This window comes from Lepidochelys kempii, chromosome 7 (genome assembly GCF_965140265.1).
Source record: "Lepidochelys kempii isolate rLepKem1 chromosome 7, rLepKem1.hap2, whole genome shotgun sequence".
Classification (NCBI taxonomy): Eukaryota; Metazoa; Chordata; order Testudines; family Cheloniidae; genus Lepidochelys; species Lepidochelys kempii.
In genome coordinates, this window is record NC_133262.1 from 15,171,719 (window position 1) to 15,190,382 (window position 18,664).

General features: G+C 42.7%; 1 protein-coding gene across 2 annotated transcripts in view; it reads right to left on the bottom strand.

Moving 5' to 3' along the window:
* The window catches only part of SUMF1 (sulfatase modifying factor 1), a 553,524-nt gene that overhangs the window by 212,735 nt on the left and 322,125 nt on the right, over positions 1-18,664 (bottom strand). The window contains exon 9 of one of the 2 annotated variants that reach the window (XM_073351175.1): positions 10,800-11,554. The exons of the other annotated variant lie outside the window; for it this stretch is intronic. The gene's annotated coding sequence lies outside the window, so the exon portion shown is untranslated. Of the gene's footprint in view, positions 1-10,799; positions 11,555-18,664 lie in introns of those variants that run through there. 2 annotated transcript variants of the gene reach the window in all.

Here is an 18,664-nt window from a genome sequence, read left to right on the forward strand (position 1 = left end):
AATGCTATTGTACCTGAACCTCCTATCTCAACTAGTGCAGGAACAGGCTAATTTGTGTCTACAGCTTTTGCAGTGTAATGGGCTATGAAATAATGTTCACTGTGTTTTCTGTTGAGAAATCATGGGCCAGTGGTAGCACACAAATACCTCATCCTGGATGGTATTTGTTACCTTCCTAAGAAGCCATGACATCAAGGAAGAAAGGGCAGGAGACAAGTCATGCAGTAATTTTGTCATGTAGCTTCTTCAACGTATTTCAATTTGTAATTTTTTCCAGGTTGTCCATGCTAATGGGCACAAGTCTCTGGGTGAAAGATCTGGGTTACTACACAGATGAATTGAAAAGTGGGAGGCACCAAGTGTGTGGTCTATATTATCCACAAATAGCCACTGCCTATATGTACTTCAGTCTAGTAACTCAGACTGAGAAGTTAGGATATATCTACACTGCAATGTAAGCCTCTGCTTGAGCCCTGACTCCAGGCTAATCTCCCTTGCACCTACATTGCAATTACACTAACCCAGGACTCAGACCCTGGGTCTCAAGCCCCTGCAGGGCTGGAGGGTCCAAGCTCAAGTCAAGCTGGGACCCAGGGTCTGAGACCTATTATTCTGCAGTGTAGCCACAGTCCTGCTTGCCTCAGGCCCTGGGTGTCATCCAGAAGTAGCCCACAATTCCATGAGAAGACTTTCTCAGACTTCTCTAGCCCAAGGATCTGCAGTCCACTCTATTGAAAATGGACGCCCCTGCCCCCCACCTCCTTGGCAAATGGTAGCAGGTCAAGTTAGTATTAACCCATTCTGTCCTCATCACTGATCTGCAGGCATGACATTATAGAGCTTCCTAGGTTTGCAATGGAGAGTGAACTCGTCAAGCCTTCTGCAAAGCGACATGCAGGGTGAACAGTAAAGTTTTCCCACAGTGCACCATATTCCTAGGGCTACAGCAGCCACATTTTGGGATGGGGTGGCACTAGGGATTCTGAGATATGGTTACTTTGACTCAGATCTGTGCACTGTAGTGTGGACACCAAAGCCCTAAATTCAAGCAAGGGTCAGAAAATTCTTAACGTAGGTTTAAAATACAATGTAGATGTTCAAGGCCAGGGTTCAGAAAACATGGGTCAGCTGACTCTAGCCCCACTAACCCTGGGCCTAAATTGCAGTGTAGACATACCCTTAGTCACTACTACTTGGAGAACTGTATATAGTTCTGTGGAGAATTAGGTTCTGCCTATAACAGAATTCACTAATTAGAGATTAGTCAGACATGTTGCACCTGATTTTAATAAATGACCTTCAACTTTGCATGCACAATTTTGGGTTCACAATTTACTGTGGGCATAAATACAAGTATCTGTGTTTACCTGACTGCATTCAAAATGCATTTGAGTCAGTCGTTCATTGTAGACCCAACATTCCCCTCCTCACAACTGGAGGCTGAGTTAAGGTACTTTAAAAATGTAACTAATAATATGTTTTCCCCAACATTGTTAGCTTTCATTTAGCTAATGATTTATAAAATGTCTGTGGGCCAACGATGAATATTTCACACACAACTGTAATCTTTTGCTAGTAGACTGTGCTATAATTAAAGTAGTTCTGTTCTTAAGAGTAACTAGCTCCTACAACTTGTGTTCCTAGGTATGTTAGCAAAAATGCATTTTTAATATTACCTAAATCATAATCCTGCTAGAATCAGAGGGCATTTTTGCCTGTGGACCAAAAAATAACACATGCAAATAGACTGATAGGTACATAGTATCACACATGATTGCATGAAGACTTCAGGTCTCCTGGTTTCAAAATCTGTCCTGAAATGAGGTTTGGTTAATACACATTCATTTAGTTATTAAAAACCTCAGTTTATGGGAAAGAATGACCAGGTTGCAACTGGATGGTCACCAGTGTGGACAGTTTGGGCACTTAGTATGTAGATTTGAATGATCTTAGCTGTAGTTGATGCTTTTTAAGGTTCGATACATTTTGATTGACTAGAGATTTATAAGTGAACTGTTCAACAAAGTAGAGATGGGCGTATATCTCATGTCATGACTAGCCAGGTTTCTCATCAGGGTTGGTAAGTGATAAAAGGAGTTTCCCCATTGTAGGGGATGGTACAAACACTTCCAAGATGGACAGGCTTTTATGCAGACCTCTTGTTAAAAGAGCCGGCCACTGAGTCCTACAAAGGAGAACTCAACTTTTTTAAATCTCTAGCCCTACAACCCAGTGCAATTTGAGTGCCAAGAATAAGTGGAATGTGCAGCTAGGCACCACTCCTGCAGCAGCAGGTGGGCTTAAAGCACATCCCTCTGTGCACAGAGAACTGATCATGCTGGACAGAAAGTGTTGGGGGAGGAATGAATTCAGTAAAAACTGTTTCCCAACCTGCTCAAAAACATTAAGAGGGGATCCGCTTTTTAAAATCGCAAACTGTCCCTGAATTCACCCAGTACTGATGTCACCACACAGCTGCTGCAATGGGAACTACCATCTGCATTCCCCAGCACTGCATTTACATACATATAGGGAATGCACCAGGCAAAGTAGGTAACCACCCATTGGCCGCTCAGCTACCAAGAAATGTGGGAGTGGGAAGAGCATACAACTGGTGGGGGCTTTTTGTTTTTGAGGAGCAAAGAGTATTTTACCTGGGAATGTCATATGTTTTTGAGCGTGGGGCCTTGTTAAAAACGTTGACAGCACATCCATGTAAAGGGGGGGGGGGGAAGCTGCAGCTGCCAAAAACTGCCCTGATTAGCCCTCATACTATTACACAAAAGACGCTGACATTTTGTCTCTCCCGTTTTTTTCTCCACTTTTAATCCATTCTTCCTTTCCTGTTTCACCCACTCATGTCATTTTTCACACTTGAAAGTCACTGTGCGCCCTCCCTGTAATCCTTCACGTTTCTTCCATTGTCTCCCCTTTCCCAGTCCCAGCATCCCCCCCCACACACACACTGAAGGAACAACACTTTCCCCCTACCCATGAAACCCTTTTTATCTGTAGCAATGAGATGTAACAAGATTACAGTTAAGGACTGCTTGTTTATATTGTGCTTTGGACTTGTTTTCACCCCTTCTGATCCTTGTGCCACTTTCTTCCTCTTTCCAAGGTCTCCCCTTTGGAGACCATGATTGCTGTTGATTATGTCAGTAAGAATCAGATCAAGAGCAAGCCAGTCAGCATGAAGAATTTTAATTTTAACCTTCAGCTTCCCCCCCGCATCGTAATCCATAAAACTTTCACTTCCACTTAGCAAAAAAAGCAGTTCTTTCCCTCCTCCTCCCTGCGCCAGCTTTTCCATCCGGAAAATATTTGAACAAGATGAGACACTAGGTAATTTTCCCCCTTTATTGTGAAGACAATGGAAAGGCTGATTTTTCTTTCTAGTAAGGTAGAGGAGAATTTCCACAAAGTCTTAATTTTGAGTTTCCATACTGAAATGCCAAGCACACACAGCGGACACCCATGTTATAACAATACAGCTGCAACAGTGGTGTTTGAAATACTAGAGCACACACATTGGCAAAAGCCGCTAGACACATCAGTTACTCCAGGTAAAATTTTCAAAAGCATTCAAATGATTTAGGCACTGAAGTCCCATTGACTTTATTCAGGCTGCAAAATACGTTATAAAGACAAGGTGGGTGAGGTAATATCTTTCGTTGGACCAGCTTCTGTTGGTGAGAGAGACAAGCTTTCAAGCAACACAGAGCTCTTCTTCAGGTCCATGTAAGCTCAAAAGCTTGTCTGTCTCATCAACAGCAGCGGGTGCAATAAAATATTACCTCACCCCGCTTGTCTCTCTAATATCCTGGGATTGACATGGCGACAACACTGCAAATACACTAGAAGGTCGTTTTTAGGATTTTGCATCTGTGCTTTTGAAAGTGTTACTTTTTGTAAAATAATGTTTGAACATTTCTGTGCTACTCTATATTATTCCATATTCAAAGCCACTGAGGACCTGATCTTAATCTCAGCTACGTGGGGGGGAAATACAAAATTCCTTTTCAGACACTGGAGTTACACCTGATTTTCACTTGCCTAGGTGAGATCTACATCTGGCTCTGAAAACTTCAGCTGCAGATTTCTGCTGCCCACAAGCATAACACTGGAATAAAAGTTCTTGTCGATTTTCATGATAAATGTGTTTCTACAAAGGCCTTTTCCATTGGCTTAGAGCCTGAGTGTGGTTTATTCTAAGAAAAGATGGTTGGGGTCAACACCGAAAATTGAAGTTCTTTTTAATATATGGTATGGCTGAGCATCATTATTTTCAGTTTTGGGCAAGCATCTTAAATGTGCGTTTATATGAAGACCTAAATGGACAGTAATCAAAGTGTGCAATATATTTTAAGGTTAAATGGCATCCAACATTTGCAATCCTGGCATTTCAAATAGCCAGAGTAAGACCATGTCCCCATGAAGACTTAGTGCACAGCAAACTGAGATGTAAATCTGGAGTGCATGTTTCCCTGCCATGCAGTCGGTGTGGATTCTGCTGCCACAAACTGAAAGTACTGTAGTGTGCTTTAAGCTATGCTGTTTCAAGCAGCAATAGGTCAAAGTGCACTACAGAACTGGAAGTGTATGACTGGCTACAGTGCTGTACATTCACACCCTGACTTCCTGTGCATTAAATCTCAGTGTGGACAATCCCTAAGTATGCAGATTTAATACTTCCTTTGTTTTCAGGCACAAGTCTATCATTTTACATCTTATTTCTAATTTTAAGAAGTGCATTCCCCAATACACAGACAAAATCTGTACTACATACTTTATTCAGTAGCTTTTATTGCTTTCACTGCAATTTAAGGCACTCCCAGTGGAAAACAACAGGTTTACAGAAAAGAACTACTGCCTTCTATGAAAGTTTCCATTAAAACTAGGGAAAGAAAGCCAACCCCATCAATTTGAGTTGGAGTTTAAATAGTTCTTACATGATTAAATGTGTAGGGTGATGTGCTCCTGCACACCAAGAGTCAAACTATGTAAAATGTGGCAATGAGCAATAGTAACACAGGTACCATGCACATTCTCCTTTTTGCTTAAAACCATGTTATTAGCTGTAGGCTTTCAGCCATTTCTAGCAGCTGTGCTTTTGGTTTGATGGTGAAGGGATATCTGTGCCATTTAACAAGGCTGGGATTATTAGTTATGCCTACCAACTGAACATTATGGTTTGTACAGGGGTAGATCATATGAAGTAGTATCATTAGTCACATTAAGTGGTATCTTGCTCTTTGAGTACTCCCATAGGAATATATGATAGTACTTAACATGGGTAAGGGGACTGCAATCTGGACCAGAGAGAGCAAGGGCTAGATCTTCAGCTGGTGTCAAATGGCGTAGCATCATTGAAGTCAATGGAACTATGCCAGGGTGCATCAATTGTGGATCTGTGTCCAAATGTCTATCAGAACGTGTCAATATTACACACAAAACATTACATTAAAAAGAACATTAAAGTTGAAAAGCCAAGCACCTAAAAGTTAAGAAATGCCTGAATTAAGGTAGCTTGTGCTAATTTAATTTGGGCACCTTATGTGTGTACATTTTGAGTCAGTCTTTATGATCACATACTGTTTTTTCCACAGGCCTCATTCAGTGTGTGAAATGCAGTGTTCTCTTAATGACCAGCCGTTCAGTATCCTGGTTTCTCCTCACTGTCTGGTGTGTGGCCCCATGCTCTGTTTACTGCACACTATTCAAACCCTGCTCCGAAGGCAGAATTATTAATTTCCTCATGAGCTTTTCTCTGGGGCTCATCACTGTAGTATCTGAATGCTTCACAAAATATAAATGAATGTACTTTCATAATACCCCTGTGAAAGGAGGGGTTATCAACCCAGCTTTACAGATGGGGAGCTAAGGCACAGAAAAAGAGAGGTCAAAACTATCCACTACTTTTGGGTGCCCAGTTTGAGGTCTGATTTTTTCAGAGTAGTATCAGATTGCACTTAACATTCTAAGCACAGCTCCTACTGACTTCAGTTGCACTTGAGGGCTCAGCACTTCTATAAATCAGATCTCAGGGTCTCAAATCAGGCCCCAAGAAAATGAGGAAAGCCCAACTAGTGACCACTTTGAAAAGGCTGGATTAAGTGTCTCTAATGGCATCACACAGGAACTCTCTGGCAGAAGCAGGGATTGAATCTGGTTCTCCAGGGAGGCATTCAACTGCCTTAACTAGCGCATCTTCCCTTCTCTTTCTGTAATCTCCTACCTCATTCACTACACACCTTTCAGCTTTAGCAACAAATGAAGCAGGGATCCTAGACACAACAGCCTTCTTCACTATACAATCCTGCTTCATCCCCAGAGTAGGTCTATTCTGTGCATTGAATGCGGCAGGAGTTGTGTGGAAAAAATATGTGATCCTGTAATTAAAGGTGGTCTCATAGTGCATATACACAGGGGGCTGAATTAATTTGCACAGGCAATCTTTTGGCATTTCTTAACTTTTGAATGCGTGAATTGCAACCATAAAAATGTTATTTTAATGTTTTTTGTGGATAACTTCCTAAGGGTTTTAAAAAACAAGCTGAGAAAACAAATTCCATCATACTTACACCCACATGGGTCATCAGCAGGGTTAACCTGGAACCTTTAGATCCACCACACAGACCCCTACCACTTAAGCTAATGAACAGCACTAACTGATCAAAACAGTAGTGTGTCTTCCTATTTTAATCAGGACTAGAGGGGAATGACACACACACACTTTGCAAGACTGTCTCACAGATATTTGCTCTCTCCCCGCACCACCCCCCCAGCCTCCATATGCCTCCCACTCCTATGGCTTCCAGCCTCCATTGCCTTCCCTAGTCTCCTTCTCCAAGCTCCTTGTTCCAAACTTTTTGCCCCATCAATCCCAGTTCTCTCCCCACACCCCAACTCCTAATCCAATCTGTCTTTGGTCTTCCTCATTTCTTTTCCCTGCTGACTGGGTTCTCATTCCCTGTCTCCTACCCAGCCAGTCACTATCTCCCACCACCCCAACTCCCTGTCCTAGTCACCCCACAGGCTTCTTGTCCCAGTCTATTTGCCCTAATGCCCCCCATAGGTCTGGCTCTTCTCCCCTCTGCCTCAGAATCAGGCAGCCTCCTCCAAACTGGTGGTTAGTGAAAGCAAAGGAATGAGAGATTCCCTGCTCTTAGTTCAGGTGCCTGGACCCAGCACAGCCCAGAGTTGCAACTGTAGGGAAAGGCCTGGTCAGCCCTAGGGTGGAACTTGCCCAGCACAGATAGGATATGTTCAGGGCAGTTAGCTTCTAAAATCCCAGAAGCCTCTACTGAGCACATGCAAATTATAGTTTTTCAAAGGATTATAACTTGGCCAAATGTAGGCAGATTTGTACAGGGACAGTATAAGGAACATCCTGGCTACCCCTCCTGCCAAAGTTCAAGTCCCTTTCCAAAGCATGGAGGTGCTATAGTTATTCAAAGAAAAGTTCAGAATTTGTAACCGGGGTATGATTAGGTGCATTTTCACAGCCTCATTCTCTGGCATGGAAAATTTCAATCCAAATGGTTACAGTTTGGTTAAGTTATAAGCAACTGAAAATTGGGTTTTATAGTGGGAAGTGAAGGGCAAATTTAACAACAGCCTTGCTACCAGCCCCAGCTATAATACTACCAATAGCTTAAAAACATGCTTCCCTGCTACCTTCCCATTTAAGGGCCTAATTCTGCTCCAACACTGAAATGAATGAGGAATAATTCCATGGCAATCAATGGTGTTTTCTATATTAGTGTAAAATCAGTGCAAGAACAGAATCAGGCCTAATGATTATCCATAACATGGCCTAAGAATCAGAAGTGAAATATATTAGGATATATACTACAGTCATCTCTATAAAACATGCTACTAATTTTATATGCAACCCCCCCAATGAAATACACTTAAAGAAGCATGAATCAGTGACCATCATTTCATGAATTTAATTTCTGAAATCAATGCAGTAAACCTCAGGTAACCATTGATGCTTGGATGGGTAGGTTAGATGAAATGTCCTGCCCTGCACTGCTTTGAGTGACTCAATCAGTTCCCTCTTATATTCCAGTTCTCCAAGAAAGCACTGTGAATGTGTTAGAGACAGTAGTGGCTGTTCCTGAGAGGCAGAGGCTCAGATTCTCCAAATTGGCCAAGATGTGTTGGGCACAGGTCAATGGAAGAAGAGCAAAGGTAGCATTAAACCAACTGTGCAGGTCTTTGATCTTGGGAAGTTCCTCCTCCACTTCTGGGAAAATATATAGAGCAGCCCTGAGGCTGCTCTACCTTATGCTTAGCTACCAACAGCCTCAAGGAGTTGTTCCTCCAGTCAAATATCAGCTGAGCACAGAGGCAACCTTTTTTCTGGCCATGTCCCCTTCTGCTAGGGACCAAAGGGAGAAGATGTGGGAGCCACTATTCCTTCCCTACACCACTCATGGATTTCCTTATGGGGGAACATCCCCATATGGCTCTCTGGCTGCTTTGCACTGCTAAAACAATACAAAGAAGCCTTAGCTAGTTTGAAGATTTGAGCAAATGCTTTCCATTCCTGAATAACAGTTATTCCTCCTGATAAAGGAACTGCACTCAGTCCTAATTAGGACTCCTTTCACTGCAATGATGTTGCCATGAGCTGTGCTTCAACACTGGGACAAAAATGAGAGCATGATCTACACTGGATTTGTAACTAGGCAAAGTGATTGATTGTTGCTGTTTTTTTCAACCGTGTTACCTTGTGCTCCAGAATCAAACCCACCATTTAAAAAAGAAATCTTGAACCCTTATAGTTCCAGAGATAGTTCACATATTGAAAACTGAGTGTCAACCAATGCAATATTTGCCCGAGTCTGCTACCAGCCTCAAACAATGGCCCAGAGCACAGTAAACCGATTCCTTTAATCTTAATGAAGTGTCAATGCTAAACTCTCATTATGATTTAATTCTAGCATTCCTAACTATTAGATTGCTCATCAAAGCACACAAAAAAGAAGAGGGAGGATCACATTAATAAGAACTGATGGAGTGGCATCTCTTTTTATTGGGCAACTCTTGGTTTGTAGGTGGAGCTTGGAAGACTACCACTACTATGACTCCCCCCTCCCCAATTTCTGTCACTAAGTGAGACCGGTGCGAGGGGAAGATGTATAGCAACTTTTCAAGACTGACCTAGCCAGAGCTCGGTGAGTGATTGAGCTGCCTAAACCGAGGTGCCAATGTTTAAGTGAGTAGCTGAACAGCATTTATAATGAGTGTCTTAAACGGTAAGAACTATTTGGGGCCATTTTGAAGACTCTAAATAGCATGTTAAAATTGTTTCTGTGGAAAATGATGTAATTAGTGGCTATTACATTGCTCCCTATCTTCTGGCCTTGTAAAATGCTGCTGTCTCTTATGTGGGGATAATGTTACAGAAATAGCCCCAATACCTTCCACTATTGTCTAGTGTCTGGATTTGATGACAAAAAAATCTGCAGTTGGAATTTTACAACTAAAATACTCCTGAGTTTTTTGGGGGGGAGTTTTGAGTTAAAGGGCATTCTCCCTTTAACCACATCCAAATATAGGCTGTTTTATTTTATTGTTGTTTTTAAGGAGCTATAATGTATAAACTCATGCAAACTTTAATATCTTAAATCCAAAACGATTTTATGTAAACTAAAAAACACATCAATTTTAATCACAAAAATGAGCCTTCACTCAGACGGACACATTACAGACAGTATCTCACTTTACTGAAATCTATGTTAGCAATTAGCAACTAACATCCTTTGGAGACAAATGATCAATAAACCCCCCCATCAGAAGGGAGTCAAAGTTTCATTGTGCCACTACGACATTTAACCACATAATAAATTCAGAACATTTTCATCTACCATAGTGGTATGTTTCCTACAATAATTAGAGATAGTCAAAAACGGAGGTACAGTACATCACAATGGGCGCCATTATCAGAAAAACTACCTATTCAAAGGGACTACAAGAATTACATAATTCTGAAGAAAAAGAAAAAAAAAAAGTCTTGATCCTCGGAAATATAAATTGTGAGAGTACTTGACACACTTGTCATGTAAAAATCAGACATATGCAAACATATTACAAAGGTATTTTGATCACTAATGGACGCAAGAGAATTTTTAAAAATGATCCAGGGATTCTGTTTTTCATGTATTGGGCATCAACTGGTGAATTTCATACACTTATAAAACCAAGAGACTAGCTCTGGTGATAGCCAGATATAAGCATGATGGAGCCCAACCTATTTTGTAGACTTTAGGCCAGGGGTGGGCAAACTTTTTGACCTGAGGGCTACATCGGGGTTCCTAAACTGTACCGAGGGCTGGGTACCGAGGGCCAGGTAGGGAAGGCTGTGCCTCCCCAAACAGCTTGTCCACCCCCTCCCACTTCCTGCCCCCTGACTCCCCCCCTCAGAACCCTCTGATCCATCCAACCCCGCCTGCTCCTTGTCTCCTAACCACCCCCCAGGACTGCAGCCCCTATCCAACCCCCCCTGCTCCCTGTCCCCTGACTCCTATCCCCATGACAGGCCCCCCAGGACCCCACCCCCTATCCAACCGCCCCTTGCTCCCTGTCCTGACTGCCTCCAGGGACCCCCTTTCCCCTTATCCAACCCCCCCCACCCACTCCCTGCCCCCTTACCATGACACTCAGAGCACCAGGACTGGCAGCCGCGCCGCCCAGCCGGAGCCAGCCATCTAGAGAACCGGGGCAGGCCGGCAGCTCTTGCAGCCGCGCTGCCTGGCAGGAGCTCACAGCCCCACTGCCCATAGCACTGGTGGCACAGCAAGCTGAGGCTGCGGGGGAGGGGGCTAGCCTCCCCGGCCAGGAGCTCAAGGGCTGAGCAGGACAGTCCCGTGGGCCGGATGTGGCCCGGGGGCTGTAGTTTGCCCACCTCTGCTTTAGGCTAGACCATAAAATAGATGTTTAAATAAATTGTTTGTTTATTTATTATTATTCTTCAAGTGCATGTGATGTTATGTTAAGGCTCTTGAACCTTGACCTGCAAAATGCTATTTCGAGATCCTACACCAGGCAGAGATCACAAATTTTGGCAAACAACGCCATTTCTGCTATATGGAGAAATATTCTCACAGGTTCATGTGGAGGCCAGAAAACTTGCTTAATTTGTGGACTAATCACAGGCCTCCAGACCTAAGAACCACAGGCCTGGAACCACAGGCCTCCAGACATAAGAAAGTAGTGCTTTCAACAACTGTTCCAGCATACTGTCATTGTCCATGGCCATGAAGTATAGGCATAAACTGTCATGTGTAAAACGACATTATACAGAACACTGGCACATTTGAAAATCTTGACAAGATTTAGGCCATTATCTGTGTCTGTCACCCCTCCCAAATGTTCCAAAAATTGATACACAAGCTCTTTTAGAATGCTCTTTCCCGCCTTATTTTTCAGGTCATCTTTCTCCAAGTTCTCCTGCAAAAGTTGATTACCTTCTAAAAGATGATTGATGGCTTCATTCTGTGGGCACAGATTCACAGACTTGTGTTGCAGGAATTTGCCAATTCTGGAAAAGGGAAAAAAGAGAAGCAAAGGAGGAACTTGTGCGGAGAAATATCAAGCAAATTTCTGCAAATTGAACAGATCCAGGCTCACTCAGGTCTCTGATGTACTACAGTATATCTTCATTCCAAACAAGGCTGTGGTAGACAGCTAGAACAGTGATGAAATTTCTCATCTTGAAAACCCAGGAAAGTTATAAACTGCCAAATAATTACTAATAATAAAGGTAGGTGGCCCCTGTACAGTTAATTACACTGACAAATGGCTCCTTTATTCCATTTCCCTCAGCAGCATCCTCATCTCCCTGTTTGCAATTTTTTCATTTTTTTAAATTATAGAAGAGTCATCAGACTAGAATTTTTTTAATTTGGTTATGGAAATAATTGAATTATAATTATTTACTGCATGGTTGATAATAACTACCAATTTAATAATTTGCACTGAAGGGGAGGAGAGGCATTCTTGAGGAGCTCTAAGATCAATACTTATTCCTAAAACCAAGAAGCGGTAAGATGGAGTGAGCCCAAATAGAGATTTTCACATTTCACCAGCTAAATCACTCAGACAGGGAGTAATTGCCCTTGAACTTTGGACAAGAGCCATCAGACTCTGGTACCTAGCCCATGATGAAAGCAATTCCCTGAGCCCCAGAGAATGGATGGGTATGTTCCGAGTTCTTCATAGCAACTGGTTTGCAAAGGCAACTCATTCTGGCTGCTGTACTGGAGACTAGAGAGACAAAGTGGGTGAGATAATATCTTTTATTGGACCAACTTCTGTTGATGAGAGAGACAAGCTTTTGAGCCACCCAGAAGCTCTTCCTCAGGTCTGGGAAAACAACCTCACGCACCTTGTCTCACTAATATCCTGGGACTGACATGGCTACAACTACACTGCATACAGTATACATGAGTATACATGCATACAGTATACATGAGGTCAAGTACTTTAATGCAACTGTACCATGTACACAGTAGGGAGTGGAAGCGGGACTGAATGTAGAGGTACAATGTGTTGGTTCAGCCATTTAAGCTGCGGCTGGGTTTTTATTACAATCCTGTTGCATAATGGAATACACCACAATCAGGAGGCAGGCAGCTTTCAGAGACAGCAGTTGGTGCTCCTGCAAATTATAGATTCACCCTTGATGTAAAAGGAAGAGGAGGAAATACGGTGTAGGTAAAATGCATATCCCCATTCAGAACATTCATGATCCCCAGGACTGGGACCTTGGAGAATGAGTTGGACTGTTAACAATATGAAATAAGTTACAGCACATAGATAACTGGCTTACACTGAAGTCTCTGCCAAAACTCCTATTGACATAAATGTGAGTAACATAGGGGCCAACAAGGGGGACAATAACTACTTTTGGATAATACTGCTCTGTGGTTCTCCCTCATTTTCCCCTTCTTCACTTCCAGATTGGAACATCAAGACCCTTCCCCAAATTAACATTTATTTAATACAATTCTGTAGTGCCAATAAATCCAATTGTCTCCATCATTCCCTGCAATGGGCATTCTCAGTGGAAAATTATTTACCTGGCAGTCATAGGAAATATCCCCTTAGTACGATATTCTTCTTGAAAGGTGCAAATTGGATAGTAAGCTAGTATTTTTTTTTTAAATGGGAAAAGGTTTAGGTGCTTCGTATGCTTCCTCACAAAACTGTAGCCAGGCCTCTCAATCTTGATCTGCACCACTCCTAGCCTTTGTGCTTCCTTAATGAAAGCTGCCAGCTCTACTGTACCATTTATTGGCTTCAGAACGAACAGAGACCACAAAGCCTCCCCCAAACTCACGCTCCATTGCAAAAACACAAGATGAAAAATCTGGCGTCCATTGGTGAAAGGCTAATAAAATAATTCAATGCACCCCCTCATCTTCCAAAATTCTAAACAGGTGAGGAAGCCAATATCATGGTCACACTGAGCAACCTATTCAGCAAACAACCCATAAATAGGGAGAGAGGGGGTTGGCAGTAACCACTAATAAAACTGATTAGCATGGATTGTAAATTTAACTTCTAACTGTACAGTTATTGGATGCCTTATGTACTGTCTTGCAATGTGTAAAGCTTGTTTTGCATTTAATGGGGACTGAATGTTTGATAAGGTAAGAAAAATAGCACAAAATATTGTATTTTAGGAAAAAGAGAATAGTGCACACAATGAGCTGCCTCTCTGTTTGGAGCCCACTATTTTGAACCTTGTGTGAATGTAACAAACATGGAAGCTCCTGATATTGCAACACTTTGTACAAATAGCAGTGTATATTTCAGTTCTTGACCGTATGCAAGATGGTCCCTCCACGACATGGCACAGAGCAGAGCAAAGGAATGGAAAACAGAGAGAATGGAGAAAGGAGGCTTCAATACGTGTTCCCTCTTCCCTGTGGAAGCCCTCTGATTTCTGGGTTGGATCAAAGCAGAAACCAACAAAACTCCTCCAGCTGCCTCCTTTTACCTTCCCAAGTACTTTTCTATGGGAAGGGAGGATTTATACCCATGTACCATAATTTGTAATAGCCAAATTTCCACACAAATATTTGTTTGCCACAAGTGTTTGTGTGATATCTGCCAGCTTGGCCAGCAATTGGGAGCTGGACCAGACACCTCCAGAGCTAAAAGCACAAGCTGCTTCAGTTTGAGCTGAAGAACCATGACTGTAACAATTCATATCCCCTTCAGATCAGGCATAGGGGGGATCCGTAACACACACACCAGTGGGTTCCACTTGCACACTCACTCTGTCAGGGAATAGAAATGATATCATGTGGTTTAGCTGATCAATTACTACTAAGCAACACAGCTCAAATTCCAGACAATCCAGAGCCAAATAATTTTAAAAGATTTTCATTGAATAAAATCCAGTAATGGATGAATTCGAAGAGCTCATGCTTTGTTCATGTGGATATTTTGCAAACAGAAAGAGAAGCCAAGTCACGAAATAAAGTAGTTGCAATTTTTTGTTCAGCTCTGTCCTCTACTCTACACACCTTACAAGTGTCCATAATGTGCTCAGCAAGGGCTAAAAACAGGGATTACAGTAATAAGCTGTAAAACTATAAGCATTAGATGAGTAACTAAGGAGCCATTATGACTTTGACCTATTCAGCATTTCTGAGCCCAAGGCACATTCTTCCGTCCCGTGTGTCAATAAAGTCCAAAAACTTATTCTAAACATTTTTATACATGGAGGGTTGGGATTCCTAGTTGTATTCACATATTTGTGCAAGTTAAACCTAGTGCATATACTGACTGACTCTCTTTTGAGAGATTCCCCCCCCCCCCCCACAGGATGAAAAAAGACTGACAAAATTGTATATTGCAAAGAGAAATATTTTTTACCAGTTAATTGGCATCTTAATCTAAATGCAAAACCATGCATTTGTAACATTTTAACAACAGAGAACACTTGAAATGGCAGAAAATGTCACCAGTAAAATAGGGTTTTGCTGCATTTCAAGTGTAGAAGCAGTTTCGCCATTGGCAGTGTCATTTATCATCATGCACATAGTAACAGAAAGTCAGGCAGCTACAAAAGAGCTGAGCACAGTACATTTAAACCCACAACAGCAGCGTCCGATGATATATCACCTGATGCTCCACTTATACTTGCTTCCCATAAAACAACGGGTCAGATTCAAGGTTTTGGTGTTAAGCTTCAAGGTCCCCCCCCGAAATTAACCCGAGATACTTCAGACAGACCAATCTTCTGTCACAACTAGATTTGGGCAAAAAAATTTGGACAATGCTTTTTTCCATATTCAGGTCGACCATAATAAAAATAAAATCATTTTGGCTGAAAAAAGGAAAAGAAAAAACAGATATTTCTGAAAAAGTTGACATTTTTAAACAAAATGTTTGAATTGGTCAATCTGAAATTACTTTTCATTTAGAATGCTACTTCCATTTTATTTTTAAAAGGGTAAAAAAAAAATCTCAAACAAAACAATGTTTAATTTTCAGTCAAACAAAACATTTCATTTTACCTGAAACAAAAGGGTTTCGATTTGTATTTTGCCACTAAATTTGAAAAATTTTCATTTCTGGTCAACCTACAATTAACTTCCGCCCCATCCTTTTTTTAATAGCAATTTTTCAGTTCAGTCACCAAACCAAATTATTTGTACAGGTCTAGTCATAATGCACCCCTTCATCAAAGACTAGGTTACTCACAGACTATGCAACTGTGAACCTCAAGGGTGGAGCCTCATGAGAACGAGAAAATGGGCTGTTTTGGCACCAGGGCCTAGGCTCAATAACTCATCTCAAGAGGGTATCAGAATGACCACAAATCTTCCAGCTTTCAGAATGAAGTGTTACATTCATTTCTTTGTCTTTCTTTCCCCAAGCTGCAATTAAAAATAGCAGAGAAAGAGGAAAGAAGAAGGCAACAAGGGAGAGAGAAGAAGCACTTTGGAGGACAGGATGAGCATTCAGAATGATCTTGACAAGCTGGAGAATTGGTCTGTATTCAACAAGACAAGTGCAAAGTCCTTCACTTAGGAAAGAAAAATCAAATGCGCAACTACAAAATGGGGAATAACTTGCTCGGCCGTAGTATTGCTGAAAAGGACCTGGGGGTTAGAATTGGCCACAAATTGAATTTGAATCAATAATGTGATGAAGTTGAGAAAAAGGTGAATATCATTCTGGATATATTAACAGGAGTGTCCTTTGTAAGACACGGGCGGTAACTGTCCCTCTCTACTAGGCACAGGCGAGGCCACAGCTGGCGTGCTGTGTCCAATTCTGGGTGCCCCATTATAAGAAAGATGTGAACAAATTGGAGAGATTCCACAGGAAAACAACAAAAACAATAAAAGGTTTAGAAAACCTGACCTATAAGGAAAGGTAAAAAAAGAATGAGCCTGTTTAGTCCTGAGAAAACAAAACTGGCAACACTCTTCAAATACGTTAAAGGCAGTATAAAGAGGACAGTGATCAATTATCCTCCAGGTCCACTGAAGGTAGGATAAGTAATGGGCTTAATCTGCAGGAAGGAAGATTTAAGTTAGACATTGGGAAACAAGGTTTCTAACTGAAGGATAGTTAAGCTCCTGAATAGACTTCCAGGGAAGGTTGTGGAATCCTTATCACTGGAGGATTTTAAGAACAGGTGAGACAAACACCTGTCAGGGATGGTCTAGCTATACACGGCCTTGCCACAGAACAGGAGACTGGATGACCCATCAAGTTCCCCTCCAGCCCAACATTTCTATTATTCTAAGGGTATGTCTACTCTACAAAATTACGTCGAATTTATAGAAGTCGATTTTTTAGAACGATTTTACACAGTAGATTGTGTGTATCCCCACTAAGCATATTAGTCGGTGGGGTGCATCCACAGTACCAAGGCTAGCATTGACTTTCGGAGCATTGCACTGTGGGTAGCTATCCCACTGTTCCCACAGTCTCCGCCGCCCATTAGGTATTCTGGGTTAAGCTCCCAATGCCTGATGGGGCAAAAACATTGTCGCGGGTGGTTTTGGGTATGTGTCATCAGTTGCCCCTCCCTCCGTGAAAGCAATGGCAGACAATCGTTTTGCGCCTTTTTTCCGTGCGGGCACCATACTGCTTTCAGCAGACGGTGCAATAGGTCTGCAAACCGTCATCATCAAACAACCACTTCTGCTGCCACTCTGCTCTCCTGATGCTATGAATCCACCTCACAGGTCCTCTATATGACCGTCATCATCCACCGTTTCCACTGCCACTCTGCTCTCCAGCTGGTTTCGCAGGGCCGCTTCCACTGCAACTCTGCTCAGCTGCTCTTGTCTCGCCATACCACGGCAAGCATGCAGCCCACTCAGCTGTTGTGTCCTGGCAGCAGACGGTGCAGTAGGTCTGCAAAACTAGTCATCCAACCACCACTTCCCCTGCAACTCTGCTCTCCTGCAGACACCATACCACAGCAAGCTTGGAGACCGCTCAGATCACCGTGGCAGTTTTGAGCATTGTAAACACCTCGCACATCATCATGCAGGATATGCAGAACTAGAACCTGCAAAAGCAGGAGATGAGGTGATGGCAGCACGGTGACAAAGAGTGACGAGGACATGGACACAGACTTCTCTCAAACCATGGGCCCCGGCAATTTGGCCACCCTGGTGGCAATGGGGCAGATTCATGCCATGGAATGCTGATTCTGGGCCCAGGAAACAAGCACAGACTGGTGGGACCGCATAGTGTTGCGGGTCTGGAATGATTCCCAGTGGCTGCGAAACTTTTGCATGTGTAAGGGCACTTTCATGGAACTTTGTGATTTGCTTTCCCCTTCCCTGAAGCGCAAGAATACCAGGATGAGAGCAGCCCTCACAGTTCACAAGCGAGTGGCGATAGCCCTCTGGAAGCTTGCAATGCCAGACACCTACTGGTCAGTCGGGAATCAATTTGGAGTGGGCAAATCGACTGTGAAGGCTGCTGTGATCCAAGTAGCTAATGCAATCACTGAGCTGCTGCTATCAAGGATAGTGACTCTGGGAAATGTGCAGGTCATAGTGGATGGCTCTGCTGCAATGGGATTCCCCAATTGTGGTGGGGTGATAGATGGAACACATATCCCTATCTTGGGACCGGATCACCAAAGCAGCATGTACGTAAACCGCAAGGGGTACTTTTCAATGGTGCTGCAAGCACTTGTGGATCACAAGGGACGTTTCACCAACATCAACATGGGATGGCTGAGAAAGGTACATGACGCTTGCATCTTCAGGAACTCTGGTCTGTGTGAACAGTTGCAGCAAGGGACTTACTTTCCAGGTCAGAAAATAACTGTTGGGGATGTTGAAATGCCAATAGTTATCCTTGGGGACCCAGCCTACCCCTTAATGCCATGGCTCATGAAGCTATACACAGGCACCCTGGACAGTAGTCAGGAGCTGTTCAACTATAGGCTGAGCAAGTGCAGAATGGTGGTAGAGTGTGCATTTGGACGTTTAAAAGCATGCTGGCGCAGTTTACTGACTTGGTTAGGCCTCAGTGAAACCAATATTAATAGCTCACGTTAAGTGATCACTCTTGTTACAGTGCGTATGGTAACACCCATTGTTTCATGTTCTCTATGTATATAAATCTCCCCACTGTATTTTCCACTGAATGCATCCAA